This window comes from Moschus berezovskii, chromosome 13 (assembly GCF_049115385.1).
Source record: "Moschus berezovskii isolate FMDL1 chromosome 13, NW_MosBer_1.0, whole genome shotgun sequence".
NCBI lineage: Eukaryota > Metazoa > Chordata > Mammalia > Artiodactyla > Moschidae > Moschus > Moschus berezovskii.
In genome coordinates this window covers 69506288-69528948 of record NC_142472.1, presented here as the reverse complement: position 1 = coordinate 69528948, position 22661 = coordinate 69506288, and the positions used below count along the sequence as shown (strand labels likewise).

General features: G+C 39.9%; 1 long non-coding RNA gene across 1 annotated transcript in view; it reads right to left on the bottom strand.

The window, feature by feature from the left end:
• Nucleotides 1-8119: 8119 nt before the first annotated feature.
• Nucleotides 8120-22661, bottom strand: part of LOC129556256 (uncharacterized) — a 162891-nt gene continuing 148349 nt past the window's right edge. Inside the window, exon 4 of the long non-coding RNA XR_016038907.1 lies at nt 8120-8567. This is a non-coding gene — a long non-coding RNA (uncharacterized LOC129556256). The remainder of the gene's footprint in view (nt 8568-22661) is intronic.

The window sequence follows — 22661 nt, the reverse complement described above, 5'->3', positions numbered from 1 at the left end:
ATAAAAGAACAACATGAAAGAGAACAAGCATATTTTGAAGAGAACCAAAGGGAACTTTTAGATATGAAAAATATAACCACTAAAAATGTGTAAATTAACCAGATTATTCACTACTGATGAAGGGAGATTTCACTGGCAATTATCTCTTGAGGTTAAGATTTGAAGGCTTTTAATTTTTTTCCTAATTCTTTTTGTATCATTTGAATTCATTAATGTGTATAATTAGCTACGATTAGTATATCTTGTTTCAGTATAATAAATAAACTACTTCAAAAGTTCTGGAAACAGTGAAAAGGAATTTGTTATTTGAATATGTGTGTGTCTCTGATTACTGCTCAAGTTTGCATTAGTCAGGATAGACTGCTGCTGCCCCCGTGCTGTGCTCGGTCATGTCCAACCCCTTGGATTGAAGCCTGCCAGGCTCCTCTGTCCATAGAATTTTCTAGGCAAGAATACTGGAAGGCTTAAAACAATAGAACCTTAATTCTTGCTTATGATAGATCCTCAGCATAGGTTGGCTTAGGGCTCTCCCAATTTCATTTGAGATCCAAGTCAAGGAAACCATTCTCTCTGGAATATTGCCAGTAGCAATGGCAGAAATAAAGGGTTTAGGGAATCGGCTCTGGCTGTTAATAATAATTCCCTCTACAAGTGATGGACATGATTCCACTCACATTTCATTGGTCAAAACCCGACCCAGCCCAACATACAATCCTACCTTATACCTGGAAGTAGAAATAAAAACTTTAGTGTAAAATGTTAATGGATACTACAGATTTAAACATTTTTTCATGCTCTCTGTTATTTGCATTTCTTCCTAAGTGGACTCTCTTTTTAGTTCCTTGTCAGTATATTAAGATATTTAGAATTTCAGAAACACTTAGTTCATTCTTTACAATACTGGAGCCCTCAGTTCAGTTCAGTTCAGTTCAGTCACTTAGTCGTGTCCGACTCTTTGCGACCCCATGAATCACAGCACGCCAGGCCTCCCTGTCCATCACCAACTCCTGGAGTTCACTCAAACTCATGTCCATCAAGTCGGTGATGCCATCCAGCCATCTCATTCTCTGTCGTCCCCGTCTCCTCCTACCCTCAATCCCTCCTAGCATCAGACTCTTTTCCAGTGAGTCAACTCGTCACATGAGGTGGCCAAAGTATTGGAGTTTCAGCTTTAGCATCAGTCCTTCCAATGAACACCCAGGACTGATCTCCTTTAGAATGGACTGGTTGGATTTCCTTGAAGTCCAAGGGTCTCTCAAGAGTCTTCTCCAGCACCACAGTTCAAAAGCATCAATTCTTCGGCGATCAGCTTTCTTCACAGTCCAACTCTCACATCCATACATGACCACGGGAAAAACCATAGCCTTGACGAGACGGACCTTGGTTGGCAAAGTAATGTCTCTGCTTTTTAATATACTATCTAGGTTGGTCATAACTTTCCTTCCAAGGAGTAAGCATCTTTTAATTTCATGGCTGCAATCAGCATCCGCAGTGATTTTGGAGCCCCAAAAAATAAAGTCTGACACTGTTTCCACTGTTTCCCCATCTATTTCCCATGAAGTGATAGGACCAGAGAAGCATAATTCTAGACATAGTCCACAGTCACCCTAAAATAGCTCTCTTTCACCCTAAATTGGGGACTCTTTTTTACTGACTTAAATGTCCTCTTTCCTTTTTTGTAGCCCAGTGCAAAGGTCCAACAAAGGCATCTTTTTCTTCTCTTTCCTCTAGACAATTCATATAACCCTTCCTCATAATTTCTGTAACTAATTCCTCTTAAAGCCCCAAGTTTCCTCATTAACCCCATTACTCCCCATCTGCTACATCCATCCCAATCCCAGACCAGCAGCTCACCTTGATGACCAGATCAGGTCCTACTATCAACCCACATATGTTAGAAAAAGATCTCTTGACAGATACCCATGGGATGTTTTGTACAGCAATGACCAACATCAGGAGGAGGATGCCCAGTGTACACTGAGTCCTGACTTCATTCTTGCATCTCTGTAACTCTAATTTTGCTGAAGCAATAGAATAAAGAAAAAACACTGACAAATTCATAATACAACATAACATTTCATTTATTTTCTGTCCTTTGCTCAGCAGCCCAGTTCATGTTCATCTCTTTGAGACTGCAAGGACCCTCACCGGCCAGGCTCCTCTGTCCATGGAATTTCTCAGGCAGGAATACTAGAGTGGGTTGCTGTTTCCTAGGGATGAAACTCGTGTCTCTTGCATCTACTTGCTTTGGCAGGTAGATTCCTTACCACTAGTGCCACCCAGGAAGCGCCTTTATTTTCTGAATATTTTCCAAATGCCCTAAAAATGCCATGTGTTGGCATGTAGCTAGTATTCAGTAAGATAAATCAGAATCAAATAAGGGGAAGAACCTCATACACAGAGTTCATGGTACCTAGGAAATAGTCTACCCAGATTTCTAACTTATTATTCCCAACAAAAGTCTAATACTTTTGGGAATTCAGAGCAATCAGAGAGAAAAAGAAAATGATAACTTTAATACTTCAAGCATATATTCTGCAAATATTCTGAAGTTCACCTAGCTTAACTTTTGGCTAATCAATGCTATTTTGATGAACATTAAAACTGTTGTACAGTTTATATAATTAAAGCAAAAACTATTACCTGTGTGAGAGGAGTTGCAGGTGGGAAGAATTATCTGCTAAGTAAAGTGCTTGCTTACTGGTAGAATATAAACCTTTCATTACAGTTTGCTCTCGTATCTCTGATTCAGCAACTTGAAAATTTTGTGAGAAAATTTTAAAGGAATGTAGAATATCCTGATCTCTACATGGTTTCTTTTCATTCTTTTGGACCTTTATAAGTGGACGCACAATTATCCAGGTATTAGCTATTGAAGCAAAGGGAGGATTGCATATGTTCAAAATTATCCCTTGAAAAATTCTTTGTCTCTCTGGTAAAGAGGTTGAAGACCTGATATTGGAAGAAGAAATTGAAGAAGAATTTTAACAGCATTTTTTACAGCTTAGGGAGCACATCTTGGGGAAGTAACACTTTAAAGTCATTGTCTTTTAAGGAATTTAACTGAGGACACAGCATCTTTTGGCCTCCTGAACTGATATTTCTATTTCTTGAAACTTTTATTCCCTTGACTGAGTGGATCTTGTTGAATTCACATAAGTTTAAGGTTCCTATGGTGCAGCTCTACTACAGATGCTTTAAAAGACTTATTAGGGTAATTATATGCAATGCTAAAAACTATTATTTATTTAACCTATAAAATTGTATTATAAAAAAGCATAGGAAAGTCTACAAATTAGAAATGAAATCAAGTTGAAGATCTATAAAATCATGATATTTTATTTCACACTTGATTGATTAATTAAAGTTCCAACTTTCTGAAAGAATATAGCATTTCTGCTTTCAAAAGCAGTCAGTGGGAACATTAATAAGAGCACATGCTGCTAAGTCACGCCAGTCGTGTCCGACTCTGTGTGACCCCATAGATGGCAGCCCACCAGGTTCCTCCGTCCCTGGGATTCTCCAGGCAAGAACACTGGAGTGGGTTGCCATTTCCTTCTCCTAATAAGAGCACACAAAAGATACTTAAATAAAATTGACTGTAATTTATACAAACCGAATATTTAGAAGTATCAAGAGTTATACTTCAGCCAAAATGTTGTTCCATATTTCTGTATTTTTAAGGCCTGGCCTTAAGAGTAGTGAAGCTAAGAATATTCTCAATATTTTTCTAAGTTCTCTTTGCCACAAAACAATTCTGGGCTACATAATTCCTCTATGATATGACTGTTGACATGATATGATATATATACTTGTTGACAGGCCTTCTGTGGGTACAACAAGCACTCCTACTGAAATCTGTCTACATTTTTGAGTAAGAAAAACTTTCAAAATAATCCCTATAGTATTATAATTACTTGGTTTTTCTGAGAAAATTTTAAAATAAAGACTGAGAAAATAAAGACAAAACATTATTTACTATACCTTTACTATATATATACTATATTTTGGTTACTATATTTTCTAAATTTGATACACCAGGATAAGCAAGGTTAATACTAAAGTAGAGAAAATCCTAAGTGGGATATTATTTTCTCATCAGTTACTCCTCAAAAAATAAGTACTCAAATCTAAGAGGGAAATACTCATTCTAAATATGTTACTTTATTTTTCTGCCTCAGTGGAGGAAATATTAGTAGCATAGGTGTATTCAAAGCATTTTTCCTTGTATATGTAATCCATTGCAGAAGGTTGGGGTCATTCTGAAATGACTTTGAAAATCAAATCTCATAGGGTGCTCAGGGCTGGTGCACTGGGATGACCCTGAGGGATGGGATAGGGAGGGAGGTGGGTTGGGGGTTCAGGATGGGGAACACATGTGCACCCATGGCTGACTCACTGAGTATTGACCAGCATTAGGTATAATGTGTAAAAATTTCCCCAAGGTTTGGAAAAGAAGTCCCTAAAGTGATTACAGGTTCCAATATTCAGTGTTCACACAGGGCTGTGAATAGTACTTATGTCCAACAGCTGGACTTGAAAAACCTCATTATAAAGGGTTTTACCTCAGTAGTGAGAAATATTTACCCCTAGACTAAGGACAGCTCCATCCTGCTTAACAAATCTTAAAATCAAGAGCTGAAAGAGAAAGATTCCAAGTAGCTGAACTGCATCAATTAGCAAAGCTCAAGATATTCAAAGTACAATGTTTTGTTTTCCATTTATAGGAATATAAAAACATTCTTTAAGCATCAAGGTAAAAGTCACAACATATGACAACCAATCAAAGATTGGCAGGTATCCAAATAAGAAAGTAAAATGCAATCCCTAATGAGGAGAAAAATAAGTTAATCAAAAATGAATAAAATATTTTTAAGATACCCAAGACAAATTTCTAGAAGTAAAAATTACAATGTAGGAGAAGAAAAATACATCAGAAAGGATTCATAACTGATTATACACTGCAGAAGAAAAGATCAGTGAACTTGAAGACTTGGCAATAGAAACCACCAAAAATGAGAAAGAGAATAATTTTTTAAATAGACCATCAGGAAGCTGTGAAATTATTAATACTCCAGACAATTTAATATATTAGTAGCTGAACTGAGGTGCTGGAGAAGACTCTTGAGAGTCCCTTGGACTGCAAGGAGATCCAACCAGTCCATTCTAAAGGAAATCAATCCTGGGTGTTCATTGGAAGGACTGATGCTAAAGCTGAAACTGCGATACTTTGGCCACCTATTGCATCGAGTTGACTCACTGGAAAAGAGTCTGATGCTAGGAAGAATTGGGGGTGGGAGGAGACGGGGACAACAGAGAATGAGATGGCTGGATGGCATCACTGACTCGATGGACGTGGGTTTGAGTGGACTCCAGGAGTTGGTGATGGACAGGGAGGCCTGGTGCGCTATGATTCATGGGGTCGCAAAGAGTCGGACACAACTGAGCGACTGAACTGAACTGAACTGAAAGTCTCTTGGAAGGGAGAGACAAACAATATTTGAAAATTAGTAGACAAATATTTTCCTAATTTATTAATAACTGTAAAGCCACATATCTAAAGAATTCAATAAATTCCAATCTCAAGAAACAGTAAGAAAATTAAAGCATGGCACAGCAAAAGCATGTTGCTCAAAAACAGCATAAAGAAAAATCTTAGAAGCAACCAGAGGAAAAAGACATGCTACCTACAGGAAAAAACAAAAGGAACCCAGAAAATCTCTTTTAAGAAACAAAGCAAGCAAAATAAGAGTAGAGCAACATCTTTAAAATACTGAGGAAACAACTGTCAATCTGCAATGCTATCCCCAGAATTAATGAAATATACCAAACAACAGAACAATGAACAAAAACCACATGATTATCTCAACAAATGCAAAAAAAATAAATAAATCGACAAAATGCAGTGCCCTTTCATGCAACTCTCAACAAGCTAAGTATTGGAATTTGAGAAGGAAACTTCCCCAACTTGATAAAAAGGAGTCTGCAAGTAACCTATAACCAACATCAGACTTAACAGTGAAAGACTGAGTGCTTTACCTCTAAGATAAGGAAAAGACAAGGATATGTAGTCTTAACATTTGCCTTATACACTGAAGTGCTCCTGTGTTGGGTGCGTATATATTTACAATGTTATATCTTTTACTTGGAGTGATCCCTTGATTATTATGTACTGTCCTTCTTTGTCTCTTATAATAGTCTGTATTTTAAAGTCTGTTTTCTCTAATGAGTATTGGTACTCCAGCTTTCTTTTGATTTCTATTTGCATGGAATACCTTTCTCCATCCCCTCACTTTCAGTCTGTATGCATCTCTAGATCTGAAGTGGGTTTCCTGTGGGTAAGGTATAAAAGGGTCTTATTTTTTTATCCATTCAGCTAGTCTATGTTTTTTGGCTGGAGTATTTAATCCATTTACATTTAAGGTAATTAAGTGTGTTCTTATTGCCATTTTGTCATTTTGGATTTGTTTTTGTAGGTTGTTTTTAAACCAATTATCCCTCAATTTAAGAAGTAAAGACTATTTTGTATGTCACTAAGGTTTGTTTTCTAAGTTGAAATTTACTTTGAGCAAGCAAAGTACATTCTTTCAAAATAGTCTCCTTAGATACAGAAATAAACGTCTAATTATCCCTTTTGTTTAGGGATAACACAGGTAGCATGCTTGAAATATATCATCCTTGGAAACAATGCTCAAATATATGCTCATTCTTAGAAGTTGAAGTAATTATTTTTGCTTCAGCAGTCTTTACTTGGAGTACAACAAGAAAAGTACTTAACAAGATCAGTGATACGACTTACTCTCAATTAGCTGAAACTGTCATACATGACTCAACAAGATTCCACATAGCTTAATTAGACTACTGATCCAGAAGCACAGTGAAAGTGAAAACTGCAGTGTGCAATTTGCCAAATGTACTCCCCTGAAGGACCAACTGACCCCTCCAGGAGAAAGGAGCTTCTTTCAATCAATGGAACTGTACTAGATTATTCTGGAAGGATGTCAAAAAGTCCTGGATCACATTGCCAAATGAATAAATAAACAATATATAATCCACCTGTAGGTATAAAAACTTAGGAAGATCACATATTCCATTGAAGCCTCGATTTTCTCATCTGCAAAATGGGAAGAATGGTATTTGTCCTGCATACAACATAAGAAAGTTTTCAACTGAAACAACTGAAATGGAGCGTGGAGACATGCGACATTTAAGACAACAGGAAGGTCTTTGTTTGTTTGCTTAACCTCATTTTTCAGTTCAGTTCATTTCAGTGGCTCAGTCGTGACCGACTCTTTGCGACCCCATGAATCACAGTTGTTAAACAGCTATCTTCCCATAAAATGTAATTTTTTTTAAGGAATAGACTACTATTTCTGATTTGTTCAGGCTGTACACCCAGGCCTGGGAAAGTGTGTGGAATAATGCTTATGACATCTTACACTTGCACAGCACTCACTATATCCTAGGCTAACGTGTTATTATAATTCCTACCAACTACACCTTGAGGTAGATAATATTATTAATACCTTTCAGGAGAAAACTGAGGTGCCAAGAGTTCAAGAACAGGTGAATAAGTATGTATTTGGAGCACCTTCCAGGTGGCAAGCACAGAGGCAGACCCAGGGAATGTCAAGAGTGGCACATTACCTACTTTGGAGAAGATTCTAGTCTGGTAGGCTCTTGTGGATTTAAAAAGCAAGTGTTTGGGGATCTTCCTCAGAAAAGGGTCTATGGCTTTTCTAGCCATAGTTCCCAGCAGAGGAGAAATAGAGTTTGGGTTCAAAAAAAGACTGGTTGAAGCAGAAAGACCCACACCTAACAACATGAAATCTGAGGGCAAACTGGAGGAAAAGATGGATAGAGAAAAATGAAAATGGATGGTGGGAAGGGAGAGAGGTGAGGAGGTGAAGAGGATATCCCAGAGGCTTATTTTAGATGAGGGGAGACATACATGGAAAGAGGAGACTGAACTCCTTACCTCCATGGAAATGAGGTCTGCCAACCCCAAAGCCAATGGTGTTTTGCCGAAAGTTTTCACTTTCGTCTCAGGTTCAAAATAAGCCACTCATTATATACAAATAAATAATGCATTTATTTATTAGAGAATCATCTAGCTTGCTTTCAACATACTAACATTAAAAGAAAAGAGAAACACAAAGAGCAGAGAATACATCACCAAATTGGGTTTCAACCAACAGCCAGACTCAAAAAGAGCTGGGAAGTCTCCTGCCACAGCATATCTGGAGTCCCAGTTGGGAAAGGGTCCCAGGCAGCATGTCCACTCCATGAGTGAGACTTCAAAGACTGCAATTTGGAGTTCCTGCTTATTATCCCAGGAGGGAAACTGACAGCATCATCAATCTGTGAGCAAATGGCAGCTCCGGTTTCAAGTTAATGCTGTTTTGTTCTGTAAATCTTGGAATGCTGTTGCATCCTGGGAGTGGTTGGCCAGACTCCTCCAGGGGCTCAACAATCTCAAGATTCCTCCCCCATCTTATCTGTGGTGCTGCAAATCTTGCACTCACAGCAGGCAGTCACTCACAGTCGCTCCCAGTCAGAGCAGCGTCCTGGCAGGTTAGAAGCAAGGTCATGTAAGAACCGATATCATAGGATGGATGAAGTACAACCACTAACTAGCTGGGTACAAGGCTCTGCATGTTCCAACTGCCTTGATTTTTGGCAGACATAAGTCTTTGCTGTTAGATTCCTGGGCAGCAGCTATAGTGGCTGCATTTTGGCATAGCTCAGTGGTTCAATATTTGGATCTCCATTCCTCTTACTTTTCCCTCCCTCACTATTATCTGCACCATCGTTTTTGATATCACTGTAAAGAAATTCCCAAGAAGAACAAGTTCAGTTCAGTTCAGTCACTCAGCCGTGTCCAACTCTTTGCAACCCCATGAATCACAGCACTCCAGGCTTCCCTGTCCATCACCAACTCCCGGAGTTCACTCAACCTCATGTCCATCGAGTCGGTGATGCCATCCAGCCATCTCATCCTCTGTCATCCCCTTCTCCTCCTGCCCCCAATCCCTCCCAGCATCAGAGTCTTTTCCAGTGAGTCAACTCTTCACATGAGGTGGCCAAAGTATTGGAGTTTCAGCTTTAGCATCAGACCTTCCAATGAACACCCAGAACTGATCTCCTTCAGGAGGGACTGGTTGGATCTTCTTTCAGTCCAAGGGACTCTCAAGAGTCTTCTCCAGCACCACAGTTCAAAAGCATCAATTCTTCGGCGATCAGCTTTCTTCACAGTCCAACTCTCACATCCATACATGACCACTGGAAAAACCATAGCCTTGACTAGATGGACCTTTGTTGGCAAAGTAATGTCTGTGCTTTTAATATGCTATCTAAGTTTATAGGATCATAAATCAATGAGAAAGTATGTGAAAATGCATTGTCCATGTTAAAGCACTACACAGATGCTAGAAAACCTTATATGCAATAGGATGTGAATTAGAAATGGACAGAAAGAAGCAGAGGCATTCATGGGCTCAAGTTGGGAATAGCCAGCCTCCCCACTAGACTTATAAAGTTTATTATTTTAATTCTTAAAAAAATTTTAATGGGACTTCCCTGGTTGTTCAGTAGTTGAGGGTGAACCTGCTAATGCAGGGGACACAGGCTCATTCCCTGGTCCAGGAAGATTCCACATGCCATGGGGCAGCTAAGCCCATGTGCCACAACTACTGAGCCTGCACACCCTAGAGACCATACTCTGCAACAAGAGAAGCCATCTCAGTGAGAAGTCCATGCACTGCAACTAAAGAGTAGCCCCCACTTGCCCCAACTGGAGAAAGCCCACATGCAGCAACAAAGACCCAGCACAACCAAAAATAAACAAATAGATATTTAAAATTTAAAAAAGAAGCAGCAAGGTCAGAGGCCTGCACTGCTTTGTCTCTGAAGCCTAAAACAAGACTACTTAATTTCTCTAACAAATGGGCAACTAGGACTGGAGAGAAGTGTGCCCTTGATATTCAGGAACTAGGATGAGATAAAAGATGCTTTGGAGTTCAGGGAAGGTGTTCAGATTTTTTCAGGACTGCTCCAAAGAGAGGGGGTCATTATGAGTGACAAACAAGAATTTTCCACACACATGTACACACAAACACAAGTACACACACATGTACACACACACACATATACCACATGCCAGCACTAGCAGTATGATTTTGGTGACAAGTGATGAGGGAACTGATGTAACTTTATGTCCAATGATGTCTAGACTCTGACAGTCTTTGTCTGTAGTCTGCTTCAGTTCAGTTCAGTTCAGTCACTCAGTCGTGTCCGACTCTCCGCGACCCCATGAATCACAGCACGCCAGGCCTCCCTGTCCATCACCAACTCCCGGAGTTCACTCAAACTCATGTCCATCGAGTCGGTGATGCCATCCAGCCATTCCCATCCTCTGTCGTCCCCTTCTCCTCCTGCCCCCAATCCTTCCCAGCATCAGAGTCTTTTCCAGTGAGTCAGCTCTTCGCATGAGGTGGCCAAGTATTACAGTTTCAGCTTTAACATCAGTCCTTCCAATGAACACCCAGGACTGATCTCGTTTAGAATGGACTGGTTGGATCTCCTTGCAGTCCAAGGGACTCTCAAGAGTCTTACTGAGCTGCAAATACTTTGTGATCTCCCCTTGGCCAAAATTCCAGAAGCCTATATGATGAAGCACTGAGGTGCAGCTTGCTGCAGAGGTACTAGTAGTAGGAACAAGAGCAATAAATGGTGGCTTGCTACAGACAAGGGCTATTTTCTCCTGGGACTGAGGAGCCAGGATGTAACTGCTGTGGTAAATGTTAGGGATTTAACTAAATGCCTCAAGAGAAGGAGGAGACTTTAGATTCCTTGTAGCCATGGGGAGTCAATAGTGGGGAAATGACAGAACCCATGTTTTGGTTTTGTTTCATTTTTTAGAAAGAACACAATGTAGAAGACACATTTTCAGATCTATGCAGTTCAGTTCTAAAAGATTTTTTACAGGTTTTCTTTTCATCCTTTTCTATTTTCCCTAATTCCACAGAGAACTGGTGCTTATTCCAAATCCACGTGCTCAGAGTTATTCCCAAATGTGTGTTATATAGGTGCCAATGACAAAGTCCAAAGACTGTAATGATCTCAGGCATTTGAAGTTGCTGAGAAATGCTTAACAGAAACATCAAGAAATAAGTTGCATCTCCTGAAGCACACAAGCAATACATCCTCATTATGGAGGAGAAAAAAAAAACTAACACCTGCATGATTAGGAAAGAAGAAATCACAAACTGCACTTAGCTGAGACAGAGCAGGAGATTACCCTGCATATAAACCCTAGAATTCACACACTGAAGATGCTCATCTGAGCTTGATGATGTGATAATAAACTAGAGCTGTCTTCACTATTTTTTATTTTCTTTTCTGTAAGTCAATTTCCTTTCTGGAAGGAGAGAGCCTGCACACACAAAACAATCACTCTTCAGAAATCACTAGTGTCTTTCTCATCACTGCTAAATCCAATCAATTTTTCCTTATCCTCACTTTAATGGATCTCACTGAACACAGCTGACCATATTCTCCTGCAAAGTGATTCTTTCATAGGTACCCTCCCCATTCTGCTTCTCCGACACTTTGATAAGTTATTATTATTATCACCACTTATAAAGACTTCTCTTCCCATACCTTATCATCTTGTCTTCAGCCCTTCATATTCTTGATCTAAACTCTTCATGCCCAAAACTACAGTGTGGTTGTTGCCAGAACACCATGAACATAAGTCCCCATGCCTTTGCTTACGTGTCCTATTTTGCTGGAAACACCCTTTCTTCCCCATTCTTTTCTGTCTGTAGAAACCTTTTCCTTCAATGCCCAGGTCAATTGTTACCTCCCTGGTGAAGTGTTCTGCAAACGACTCTCTCAGTTAGCATTTCTTATATAATACACCATTCCAAAATTCAGTGGCTTAAAACAGCAATCATGTATTTATCTCATAATTTTATGGGTTGTCAATTTAAGCTGGGCTCAACTCTTCTGGTCCATGTGGTCTTAGCTGGGTTTCCCTGCGTGTCTGTGCTTAGCTGTCAGTAGGGACATGAAGGGGATCCTTAGCCAGAGAGCTCGCCTCTGCTCCACACCATGTCCCACGCTCCAGGAAGCTCTCCTGGGCTTGTTCACATGGCGGCAACGACGGTTTCAGAAACAAGAGCGGAGTGCATGATGGCACAGAACGGATACCTTGTCATGGCTGATGCGTCTTACTGGCCAGAGCAAGTCACAAGATCAGCCCAAGTTCAAGGAGTGGGAAAAAGAGACTCCACTTCTACGAGGGAGAATTACAAGGTCATGGACCCAGGGAGGGGATACATTTTGAACCACTTTTGCAACATACCACATCTACTTCTACAAAAGGGGGACTAATAATATGCTATATCCCCACTGCCATAATGTTCGGACTCCAAGCATAGCATTATCTTAGTATACATGTCTACCTGCTAAGTCGCTTCAGCCTTGTCCAACTCTTTGCAACCCTGTGGACTGTAGCCCACCAGGCTCCTCTGTCCATGGGATTCTCCAGGCAAGAATACTGGAGCGGGTTGTCATGTCCTCCTCCAGGGGATCTTCCCAACCAAGGGATCAAACCTGGGTCTCCTGTGGCTCCTGAATTGCTGAGCCACTGGGGAAGTCCAATTGTATATACACATTTCCCTATAGTTGAAGCCCCTATCTGAAAGCAGGAGTCATGTTTTACTTTGTAAGTTCACAGTTCCTAGCACAAGGTCTGATATCTAATAAATGCTCAATGCACTAAGTGCTGATTGTGAATGAATGATTTTATTTATACAAAAGTAGCTTCTATAATTAACTAAAATTGTTTTTCAGCATTAGTGATGGCCAGTTTCTAATCAAAGCTAAAAATCAATGTCCAAGTTTTTCTTCTTAATTTCATGTTCTAGGATTCCTTGAAGTTTATTGTCTTTATCTTGACAGTAATGTTTCTCATATGTAAAAACTTCTGGACCTCTATTAAAGGCAAAATATTCTAGTAGACAATAATGCTGGGATGTGAATTAGTGGTATTATGTTAGTCAATATGTAAAAGCATAAAATTGGGTAGAATTCTTATAGCTCTTAAACAATTAAAAAGCCAAAACTAATTAAACATAAAACTACAAAACTAATACAATTCCAATGAACGTTAATTTAACACAACACACAATCTTATTTTGTTAAAAATAATTCGCAGCCCTCAACAAGAATGGGGATTTATCTGTCATGGTCCAGTTTCATTTGAGTTGGTGTGCCTATAATTGATATCATAGAGGCATGCACTTTTGTCTATAAATTTTGGTGTATCTAAAGCTTATTTTCTTCATTATTTCAGTGACTCAATTTAATTTTTCTTTTTAGCTGTCATCTACTAGGGCTTCCCTGGTGGCTCAGATGGAAAAGAATCTGCCTGCAAGGCAGGAGACCCAGGTTTGATCCCTGGGTCAGAAAGATCCCCTAGAGAAGAGAATGGCAACCCACTCCAGTCTTCTTGCCTGGAGAATTCCAAGGACAGAGGAGCCCGGCGGGCTACAGTTCATGGGGTCGCAAAGAGTCGGACATGATAGAGTGACTAACACTTTCACTTTCAGGACAATAGAAACTTAATCTCAGAGTCAATTTAGGGTTTGCCTTGCTTTACCCCAAGTTCACATCAAGGCATATGTACGGTAGGAGAGAGTGTGACTAGCCAGTGAAAGTGACTATCTGATCTTCAAATCCTCTGTCCACAGTTATGTTTGTGGAAAAATCCATTGTCAGCACATGCAGGTCATGATGAAGTGTACCCTCTTTTCTGTCCACCAAGTTCCTTCCATCATCCAGAGCCCTCTACCATATCTATGTCTGGCCGAGGCACAGGAAGCACCATTGTTCTGACAACAACCCCATCTTCCTAGACTTTCTCCTTAGCCATAAATCTTTGCGGGTATTGCCACATCCAATAGACTCCAAACCTAGAAGCAAAGTTTAGATTGCTTTCTACTCCTGGGTCCTCCTAATATAAATATAAAAGTTTCCCACCTCCAGCATGTTCTGTTTACAGATCAGGATTTAGGATAAAGCACAATAGGATTCCTCTAGCATCTCTGCTGTAAACAGTGTAGACAAACAGAATTGGGTGATGTTTTCTAAATATTCCTGAGTCACAGAGCCATTTGACTTCAGCTTCAGCTGAATTGATTCACTTTAGCTCACCATGGCGTCATTTGGCTCTCACTTGGTGTGAACATTTCACTTTCAGATTTCATCTGCTTGTTATTCTCTCTACACCACAGTAAACTCAGGCACTGAAATGAACGGAAATATCTGTCATATTTCCACCCAATAACGTGGCATACAAATAATCCAGATTATCTATTTGTTGATTTGGAGGGGGTGGGTAGTTTGACACACCATAATGAAAACATATCTGGAAAGCCTTGCTGAGAATTCTGATACCCAAGAATGCATCCTTAGGGCTCAGGGACCTGGGAACCCCAGTTTGAAAAGCACTGTATTACAACAAATCTCTCTTCTTTCCAATCTATTTTCATGATGTGTGCTTTGTGCTTAGTGGCTCAGTTGTGTTTGACTCTTTGCAACCCCATGGACTGTACCACTCCAGGCTCCTCTGTCTATGGGATTCTCCAGGCAAAAATACTGCAGTGGGTTGCCATTCCTTTCTCCAGGGAATCTTCCCGACCCAGGGATTGAGCCTGGGTCTCCTGTACTGCAGGCAGATTCTTTACCATCTAAGTCACCAAGGAAGCCATATTTTCATGATAAGTTTTAATGAATGGTTTTGGATTGATTACCTTTCAGTTTTACTTTCAGATGACACTGTATGTAATATCACAACTACTAAGACTCCTCCAAATAACAATGACCTATAGCTTATTTCTGAGAAAGACCACTCATGTGCCCCCCAAACCTGTCTGGTGCCCCTGCTTCTTCTCCTTGCCTCTGTCCAAGAAGCTTAATATTTGACTCTTTTTTCCATGCAGTGCAAATTCTAAGTTACTCTAGTCCTCCATCTTCTTTCTAATATTGTTCCTTAGTTTCTTCAATCCATTCTTTACCTTCTATCAACTGCATTTTTTTTAACTCAACTATTCCTTTCCAACAATTCAAAATTTTGGTTGAATTGTCTGAAAACACATGGCCAGTATGCACCAAGGTGAACTTGAGATTAATACCCTTTGGTATATATAAGGGAAAGTAGTGCTTTTGGATAAATAAATAACTTTAATTAGGACTTTGATAAAAAGCTGAAAAAGTTAGCTAACGGTCCTTAATCTAACTCTTTGGATTAACTAATTAAAGTCTATTCTCCTGAGTTCTGATATGGTACATAACATATTCTGGGAGTAAAACAAAGATTGTTGTTTTTCTTACCTATGCACTCTGAGGACCAGAACCTTGACTAGTTATTTGCTGGATTCTGCTCATCCAGATCCAATTGTTATCAATGTTAAAATGTGGGTATTCTTTAACTTGGTTGTTCATAATGATAAAATACTTACTGACCTCCTACTACGGAATGAGATCGATTTATCCATTTATTTTCAACCAACATTTATCAAGCACCAAGTACATGCTTTGATAAATTCCTAAGTATTAAGGTAGTAAAGCTTAAAATACTGACAAAGGTGCTCAGGGAATACAGGAAACTAGTAGACAAGGCTAGAGAGGTGGATGTATTCATTAATTTACTGAACATACACACATGCAAACACACACACACGCATGCACACACCACAGAGTACTTATTAATACCAGTCGGTATTCAAAACACTTTAAAACAGCAAATCAAAAAAGTTTCCTAAAAATTTTGTAAGGTAGTTACCATTATTTCCATTTTACCTTGGAAGAAGCTGAAAAGATGAAGGGGTTTATCCAGGGTCACTGGTGGAGGAGGTGGCATCTGAACCCAGAAAATCTAGTTCCAGAGCATTTGCTAAACATGCTGCCTCCAAAATCAACCTTCCAAAAGTGTTGATCATGGAAAGAGTTCTATGGGACAAGTCCTTTTAAGAAACACTTCATACCCTCTTCTCTCTCTAGGAAATTCTTAGCACACATTAGTATATTAAGAAGCCCCACCCTCAATCAATCTGTTTAGCTTTGATTAAAACAGAAATCCAAATTTTTTTATAAAGATCTCACGAAAGGGAAGATAATCATTACTGACATTTTTAAAATGTCTTCTGTGTTTTAGCAGAAAAGCACTATACCACACACATTGAGGGCAAAAATTCCAGAATGCCTTAATTCCAACCCCTAACACACTCTAGATGGTTAGGTTATGTCATGGTAAAACACGAACCCTGAAGTCTCAGTGATTTCACTCAGTAAGAAATTTACTTGTACAACATCTGTGAACCCCAAATTGGCCATGTTGGTGTGTCATCACACTATCCATCCCCCCTCTCAAGCACACTTACATGCGTGATCACATTCCAGTAGGGATTTGGACTGGTACTTTCTGTTAAAGGCATCAAATATTTCCCCCACATCCAAAAGCTTCAAATACCACACCAAACATCAATGAAGGCACTTTGTTCATTCTTAGGAGAAAACAGGTTGGTTTCCTTGTGCCTATTCGAGACTGAACAGCCACATCTTGGTCCTTATCACTGCTTGGTACAACTGAAAATTCCCTAAACTCAGCATGCTTAGAAACTAAGAACTCTAAACATGAGAACTCTAAAGGTTTATTGGGTACTTGACACCAGACTGGTTCAGCTAGATCATAAATGCTTCTAACTGGCATTTACTATCCCTTATACTGATTTTTCCTCCTAGGCTCAAATGGCACCCTAAAGTATATGAAATAAATTACATCATTACCCTGGTAAGCAAGGGAGAGACACAGAGAAGCCATTTTCAATCTGTCTTGAACTTGAATAAGCACTGATCAGGAGCATTTTTGCATCTAACAAAAATCCATGTCCAATGTATATGTTTGCATCATTATCTCTGATTTAAACTCAGATCTCTTAGAGAATGAGAACCTTATCCAATTTGCTTTTATAGGCAAAGCACAACTCTAAGAAGAAAGAAAGAATTTGATAAAGAGTTGATTCAGAACCGACAAACAAGCATGACTGGACATCTACAATGTGAATATTTCCCGGGATAAAGATTAGGCTACATCATCTAGTGCACAAGTAATCTGACTTACAAATTTACGTGAAAATTCTATAAATGAAGAAAAATGATGTCGTGTATGGTCTAACAATTAATGAAGTACTGTTATTAGAAAGGAAAAGAAATAATATATGAAAGGAGGCTGTCCCAAATAATCCAAGGCAGTCTACTACTCTGGTACTTAACGTACAGTGTCTAAACTCATTTGGAGATTAGTTTTGAAAAAGTAATGTTTCATGAAGGGATTAAATAGGATTGATAAAGGATATGAAGGAATCCAATTCAATAAACATTAACTGACACTGAAGCCAGTTAGTAAGAAACATATAAAAATAGGCAAACCTTAAGCAGTTTATAACTGAGCAAGAGAGAGCAAACATAGTCAAGCGACACAGACACAAGACATAGCATCATGTCATCGAGGGTCTCGCCAGTTTGGGCGTCAACCTTTCCTGTGCAAACTTGGTGAGCTGGACTTACTGCTGCTTGAACAATTTCCCAACAATTTCAGAACACAGATGAGGAAAGCTCTGAGTGAGCCAGAGACTCGAGTTTATTAAAGATTTTTGCAGAAACCGTTTTGATGACAGATTCACAGATGACACTTAAACCACATTGTTCTTGTGCCCAGATCCACAGAGCTGAGTTACTTACGTCATTTGATGAGTTATTGCTTCCCCATCATCTGTCTAAACTGATCAAAGGATCCCAATACCAGGTGATCACCCAAAATGGTCAGCACAAAATCCATCCTTTCCTATCCTCTGACCTGTGGGTCCCGAGAGTGAACCAGCACAAAACTGGAGTTGATGGGCTTTGCTGCCTCCTTACCAGAGCTGAACAAATGCCTGCTTTCCTTGCCTAGCAAGGACCAGAGAGGAAGCATATTCAATATGCCGGTAAGTTCAGCAAAGGAAAGCAACAGAAATTATCTCACGACTCAGATGGCATTTGAGAAGGTGCTTAGAAGACGGCAGGATTTGAGCAAGGGAAAGTTGAAGGAGGGTTTTCTAGGTGAAGAGAGAAGTCAGTGCAGGAGAAGGAACGGGAAAACATTAGCAGGGCATTGTGAAGAAACTAGTCTAAACAAATACAGGGGGGAAATGGGGAGGAAAAATGAAGCTGGAAATGTTGACAAAAGCCCCATTCTACAGGGTTTCAATTCTCAGTTTGAGGGATTTCTATCCAATTTTGTGTGAAAATATGAATCTCCATCCATAAACTTCTGTGTGCAGGCAGGATAATTTCCTTTATTTCAGTCACTCAACTTCATTTCTATTTTGCAAGCCACTCTGCTGGGCTGGCAGGATATTTGGATCTCATTTTTCAGTGTTCTTCCCCGTTTACCCCCTGAAAGAGGAGGCTAGGGAAATAATGAAGGCATTTCCAAAGAAGGAAAGTCAGGAAGTAGAAGAGCTTATTTACAGGAGAAAAAAAAAAATTCCATTTTGACCATATCCAGCTTAAGATGTCAATATGAACACTAGATGAGGATTTACTGGAAGTACTCAGAAATTCAGAATCAAGGCTCAAAAGAGAGGTCACACAAGGTGCTTCAAACCCTTTAAGGAACAAAGTCTATGTGAGTTAACTATCTAATTTAATTCAAATAAATTATGACAGTCTAGAATCACAGAAAGGAATCTGCAGTTACAGATGATGATTATTTGTATATGGTGATTCAAAGAGCATGTAAATATAGAAGATGGAAGAAAACAGGAGAAATGAGAGTGAGGAGTTTGAGAGATGAAAGAAAAGAGGATGGTCATTTGTGCCGGAGCTTCAGAACCTTCAAAGCCAAGAATCAACGAAGAATCAAAGACTGTGAAGATGTGAAGGTCACTGGAGGCTTTCCTGAGGCTGACTTCAGCAAGACAGTATGTAGTGTGGGGAGACATATTGCAAAAGAACATAGCATAGGTTTGTCAGGCTCTGGGAAGGAATGAGAGGAATTATTCCTTTTTCTGCTTCTACCCAACTGAGAGACCTGGACCAGTTGTTTAACCCCTTTGGTTTTAATGATCTCACCTATAAATCAAGAGGATTAGACTGGCTCAGTGGTCCTCCACAGGGACAGCACTGCCCCCCAGGAGACAGGGTGACTACCTGTGGGAGAATTTTGACTTTCACAAGGATTGCGCAACCCACTCCAGTATTCCTGCCTGGAAAATCCCATGGACAGAAGAGTCTGGAAGGCTACCATCCTTGGGGTTGTAAAGAGCTGGACACGACATAGCAACTGTGTACACACTGATATTTAGCAAGTGTGGACAGGGATGTTAGTTATCCTGCAATGCTTAGTAGTCTGGCTGCTGCTGTTGCTGCTAAGTCGCTTCAGTCGTGTCTGACTCTGTGAGACCCCATAGACAGCAACCCGCCAGGCTCCACTGTCCCTGGGATTCTCCAGGCAAGAACACTGGAGTGGGTTGCCATTTCCTTCTCCAATGCATGAAAGTGAAAGTGAAGTCGCTCAGTCATGTCTGACTCTTAGCGACCCCATGGACTGCAGCCTACCAGGCTCCTCCATCCATGGGATTTTCCAGGCAAGAGTACTGGAGTGGGGTGCCATTGCCTTCTCCACTAATTGTCCTGCATGCTGCATAACTTTCTAAGGTCCCTCTGACATTGAAGTAGATGAAAAGTCTTAATATAACTAATTAAGCCTAGAACCTCTGTTTTACTTATGAAAGCAAAATACTTTTTGCACAGTTTTAATATGTACTTGTCCTACTAGTTTCTATCCCACTATCTACCTGTACCCCTATGTTTGCATTTTCCCTTCTGCTTATACAGAATAGCTTCTGATTGTCTTTTAACCTTAAATTTATTCACAATGAAATATATACATATATATATATATACAATGTGTCATCATAAATTCCTTTCATCTTATTTCTCACTTATAGTTAAGGCAGTTTTAGTTATGTGTATAAAATTTATTTATAAGTTTTATTTTAGGATAGTAGAAGTATATCTGGAGAAGGAAATGGCAACCCACTCCAGCATTCTTGCCTGGAGAATCCTAGGGACAGAGGAGCCTGATGGGCTGCCGGCTAAGGGGTCGCACAGAGTCGGACACTACTGAAGCGACTTAGCAGCAGTAGCAGAGGTATATTATAAAATATTTGTTGTAAAAGTACTCTTGGGAGACCTCCCTGACAATCCAGTAGTTAAGACTCCACACTTCCAAAGCAGGGGCTACAGGCTCGATCCCTGGTCAGAGAGGCAAAATCCCACGTTACATAGTGTGGCCAAATCAAAAAAAGTGCTCTTGGATCTGAAAGGTTGATAGCCACTAGACTAGATGCTCTGGTGTTTCTCTCTGCTTTAAAATTCCACAGCTCATCATTTGTCCACATTATCTTTCATGAGAGCAAACAACAGGAGAAAAGTAGAAAATTTTACTTGTTGCAACACTCTCTGCTGTACTTAATTTGAATATACACTTGACTGTACTTTTACACAATAATGATGACGTACGTGTTGGCCTCTCCTTTTACAAATAGCCACCCAACACTTAGCTAACTTAAGTAAGCTCTCCAAAAATAATGGAAACTGAGGTGAGCCATATTTGCATTTTCTACCAATTTCCTGCCAGTACAAAGACACAGGCAGGGTATCTCAATTATGCTGACTTTCAATGATCTCTGAAGACAACTCTAATATTAACAGTTCTCTGAACCTCATGTCCAGCTTACTTTGCCTCTATGAGCCTTCACATCCTGTTCCCTTTAAAAGGCTCTTCATTTGTTTTGCCACCAAAAGAGATAAATGAAACTATTTTGCAAGGAAAACAAATGCTTTTGATAGAGTCAAAATGACATATCAAATACAGAGAGCTGAAATAACTTGCTTGGCTTCTATCTACAGTTCTCAAAGAAAATCATCACCATGGGGAGTTACATGCGATTCTGCAGTCTAAGAACAATTTAAGCCACTTGTTTCACCTCTGAAAAATACAGCCATGGCAAAAAAAAAATACAGAAATAATGCATATTTTAAAGACTGAAATTTTTACTCTCCCTGTATTTTGCATAATGAAAACTTTAATTTTCAATAACTAGAATCAAGTTTTCATTTTTACCCTTCTTCATTTTCAACTGATAGCCAAGTGAAGTGTGTCAAATCAGTATTCTCTTAATTATTTGAGGTTTTTTTTAATATTTATTTTGCTGCACCAGTTCTTAGCACGTGGCATCTGAGATCTTCATTGCGGCATGCGAACTATTGGTTGCAACATGTGGGACCTAGTTCCCCAATCAGGGATCGAACTTGGGCTCCCTGCATTGGGAGTTCAGAGTCTTAACCACTGGACCACCAGGGAAGTCCATCAAACTTAGATTCTTTTAGGATTGTCTCCACCTTTTTCCCTGTAAGGTGTAGCACTGGTAAGGAGGGGCTCCGCTCTTCTGTCTTGGTGTGTTCTATGATGGCCTTTGTTGAAGCCTCTGGCATTTCTTAACGTTGGTGTCAGTTGAAAAATCATTTCCCATCATAACTGCACTACCTATACTCCTCTGCAGATGCAAAGCCCTGTCATGGCCCCATGGCCACTTCTGGGTCCTTCCTGCTCTTAGCCTCTCAATCAAGCCACTCTTCACCAGCAAAGAAACTATTCACACATTTCACTGGAGTCAGAGAGGATTCAGAGGGGATACATTCTGACCTATCTGTCCAAGGTGCTCTGTTTGGCTATCTCTGGTTTGATGGGTTGTCATGACTCAAGGATGCTTCTATGGGAACAAGCATGTTGCAGATCAAAAAACAAAAATAAAAAGCATATAAGGTAGCATTCACCTCCTTCACTCTCGGACCTCCAAACGTAAAGCAGAATAGGGTTCTTTTACCTCCTTCTCCTGCCCAGAACCTGGCCCATGGAAATGAAAGATGAGGCCCACAGCTCCCCACATTCAGGACAGCTCCCTTTCTTTCTCTCTCTCTCTCTCTTTTTGCCCATTGTCTCTAGTCTCTCCCACCTCTGAACTCCAGAAGTAACTATATAATTTTGGACTGGCAAATGAGAAAAATTAATTTTCATTCACTATCTTTCTCAGATTCTTCCGAAGTGACTTTGAGGTTTTGAGATTTTTGTTCATTGGAAGGAGTGATGCTAAAGCTGAAACTCCAATACTTTGGCCACCTCATGCGACGAGTTGACTCACTGGAAAAGACTCTGATGCTGGGAGGGATTGGGGGCAGGAGGAGAAGGGGACGACAGAGAATGAGATGGCTGGATGGCATCACCGACTCGATGGACATGAGTTTGGGTGAACTCCGGGAGTTGGTGATGGACAGGGAGACCTGGCGTGCTGCGGTTCATGGGGTCGCAAAGAGTCGGACACGACTGAGCAACTGAACTGAACTGAACATCTTTCTTTACTTAATGATATTAAAGTGAAATGAACTCCCTAACAGATTGGTAACAGAAGTTTACCAAAACCAAACTTTTCATATTACGTTTTGTGAAATCTAAATAGTAATTCTATTCCTGTGACTCTGGCTTCAAA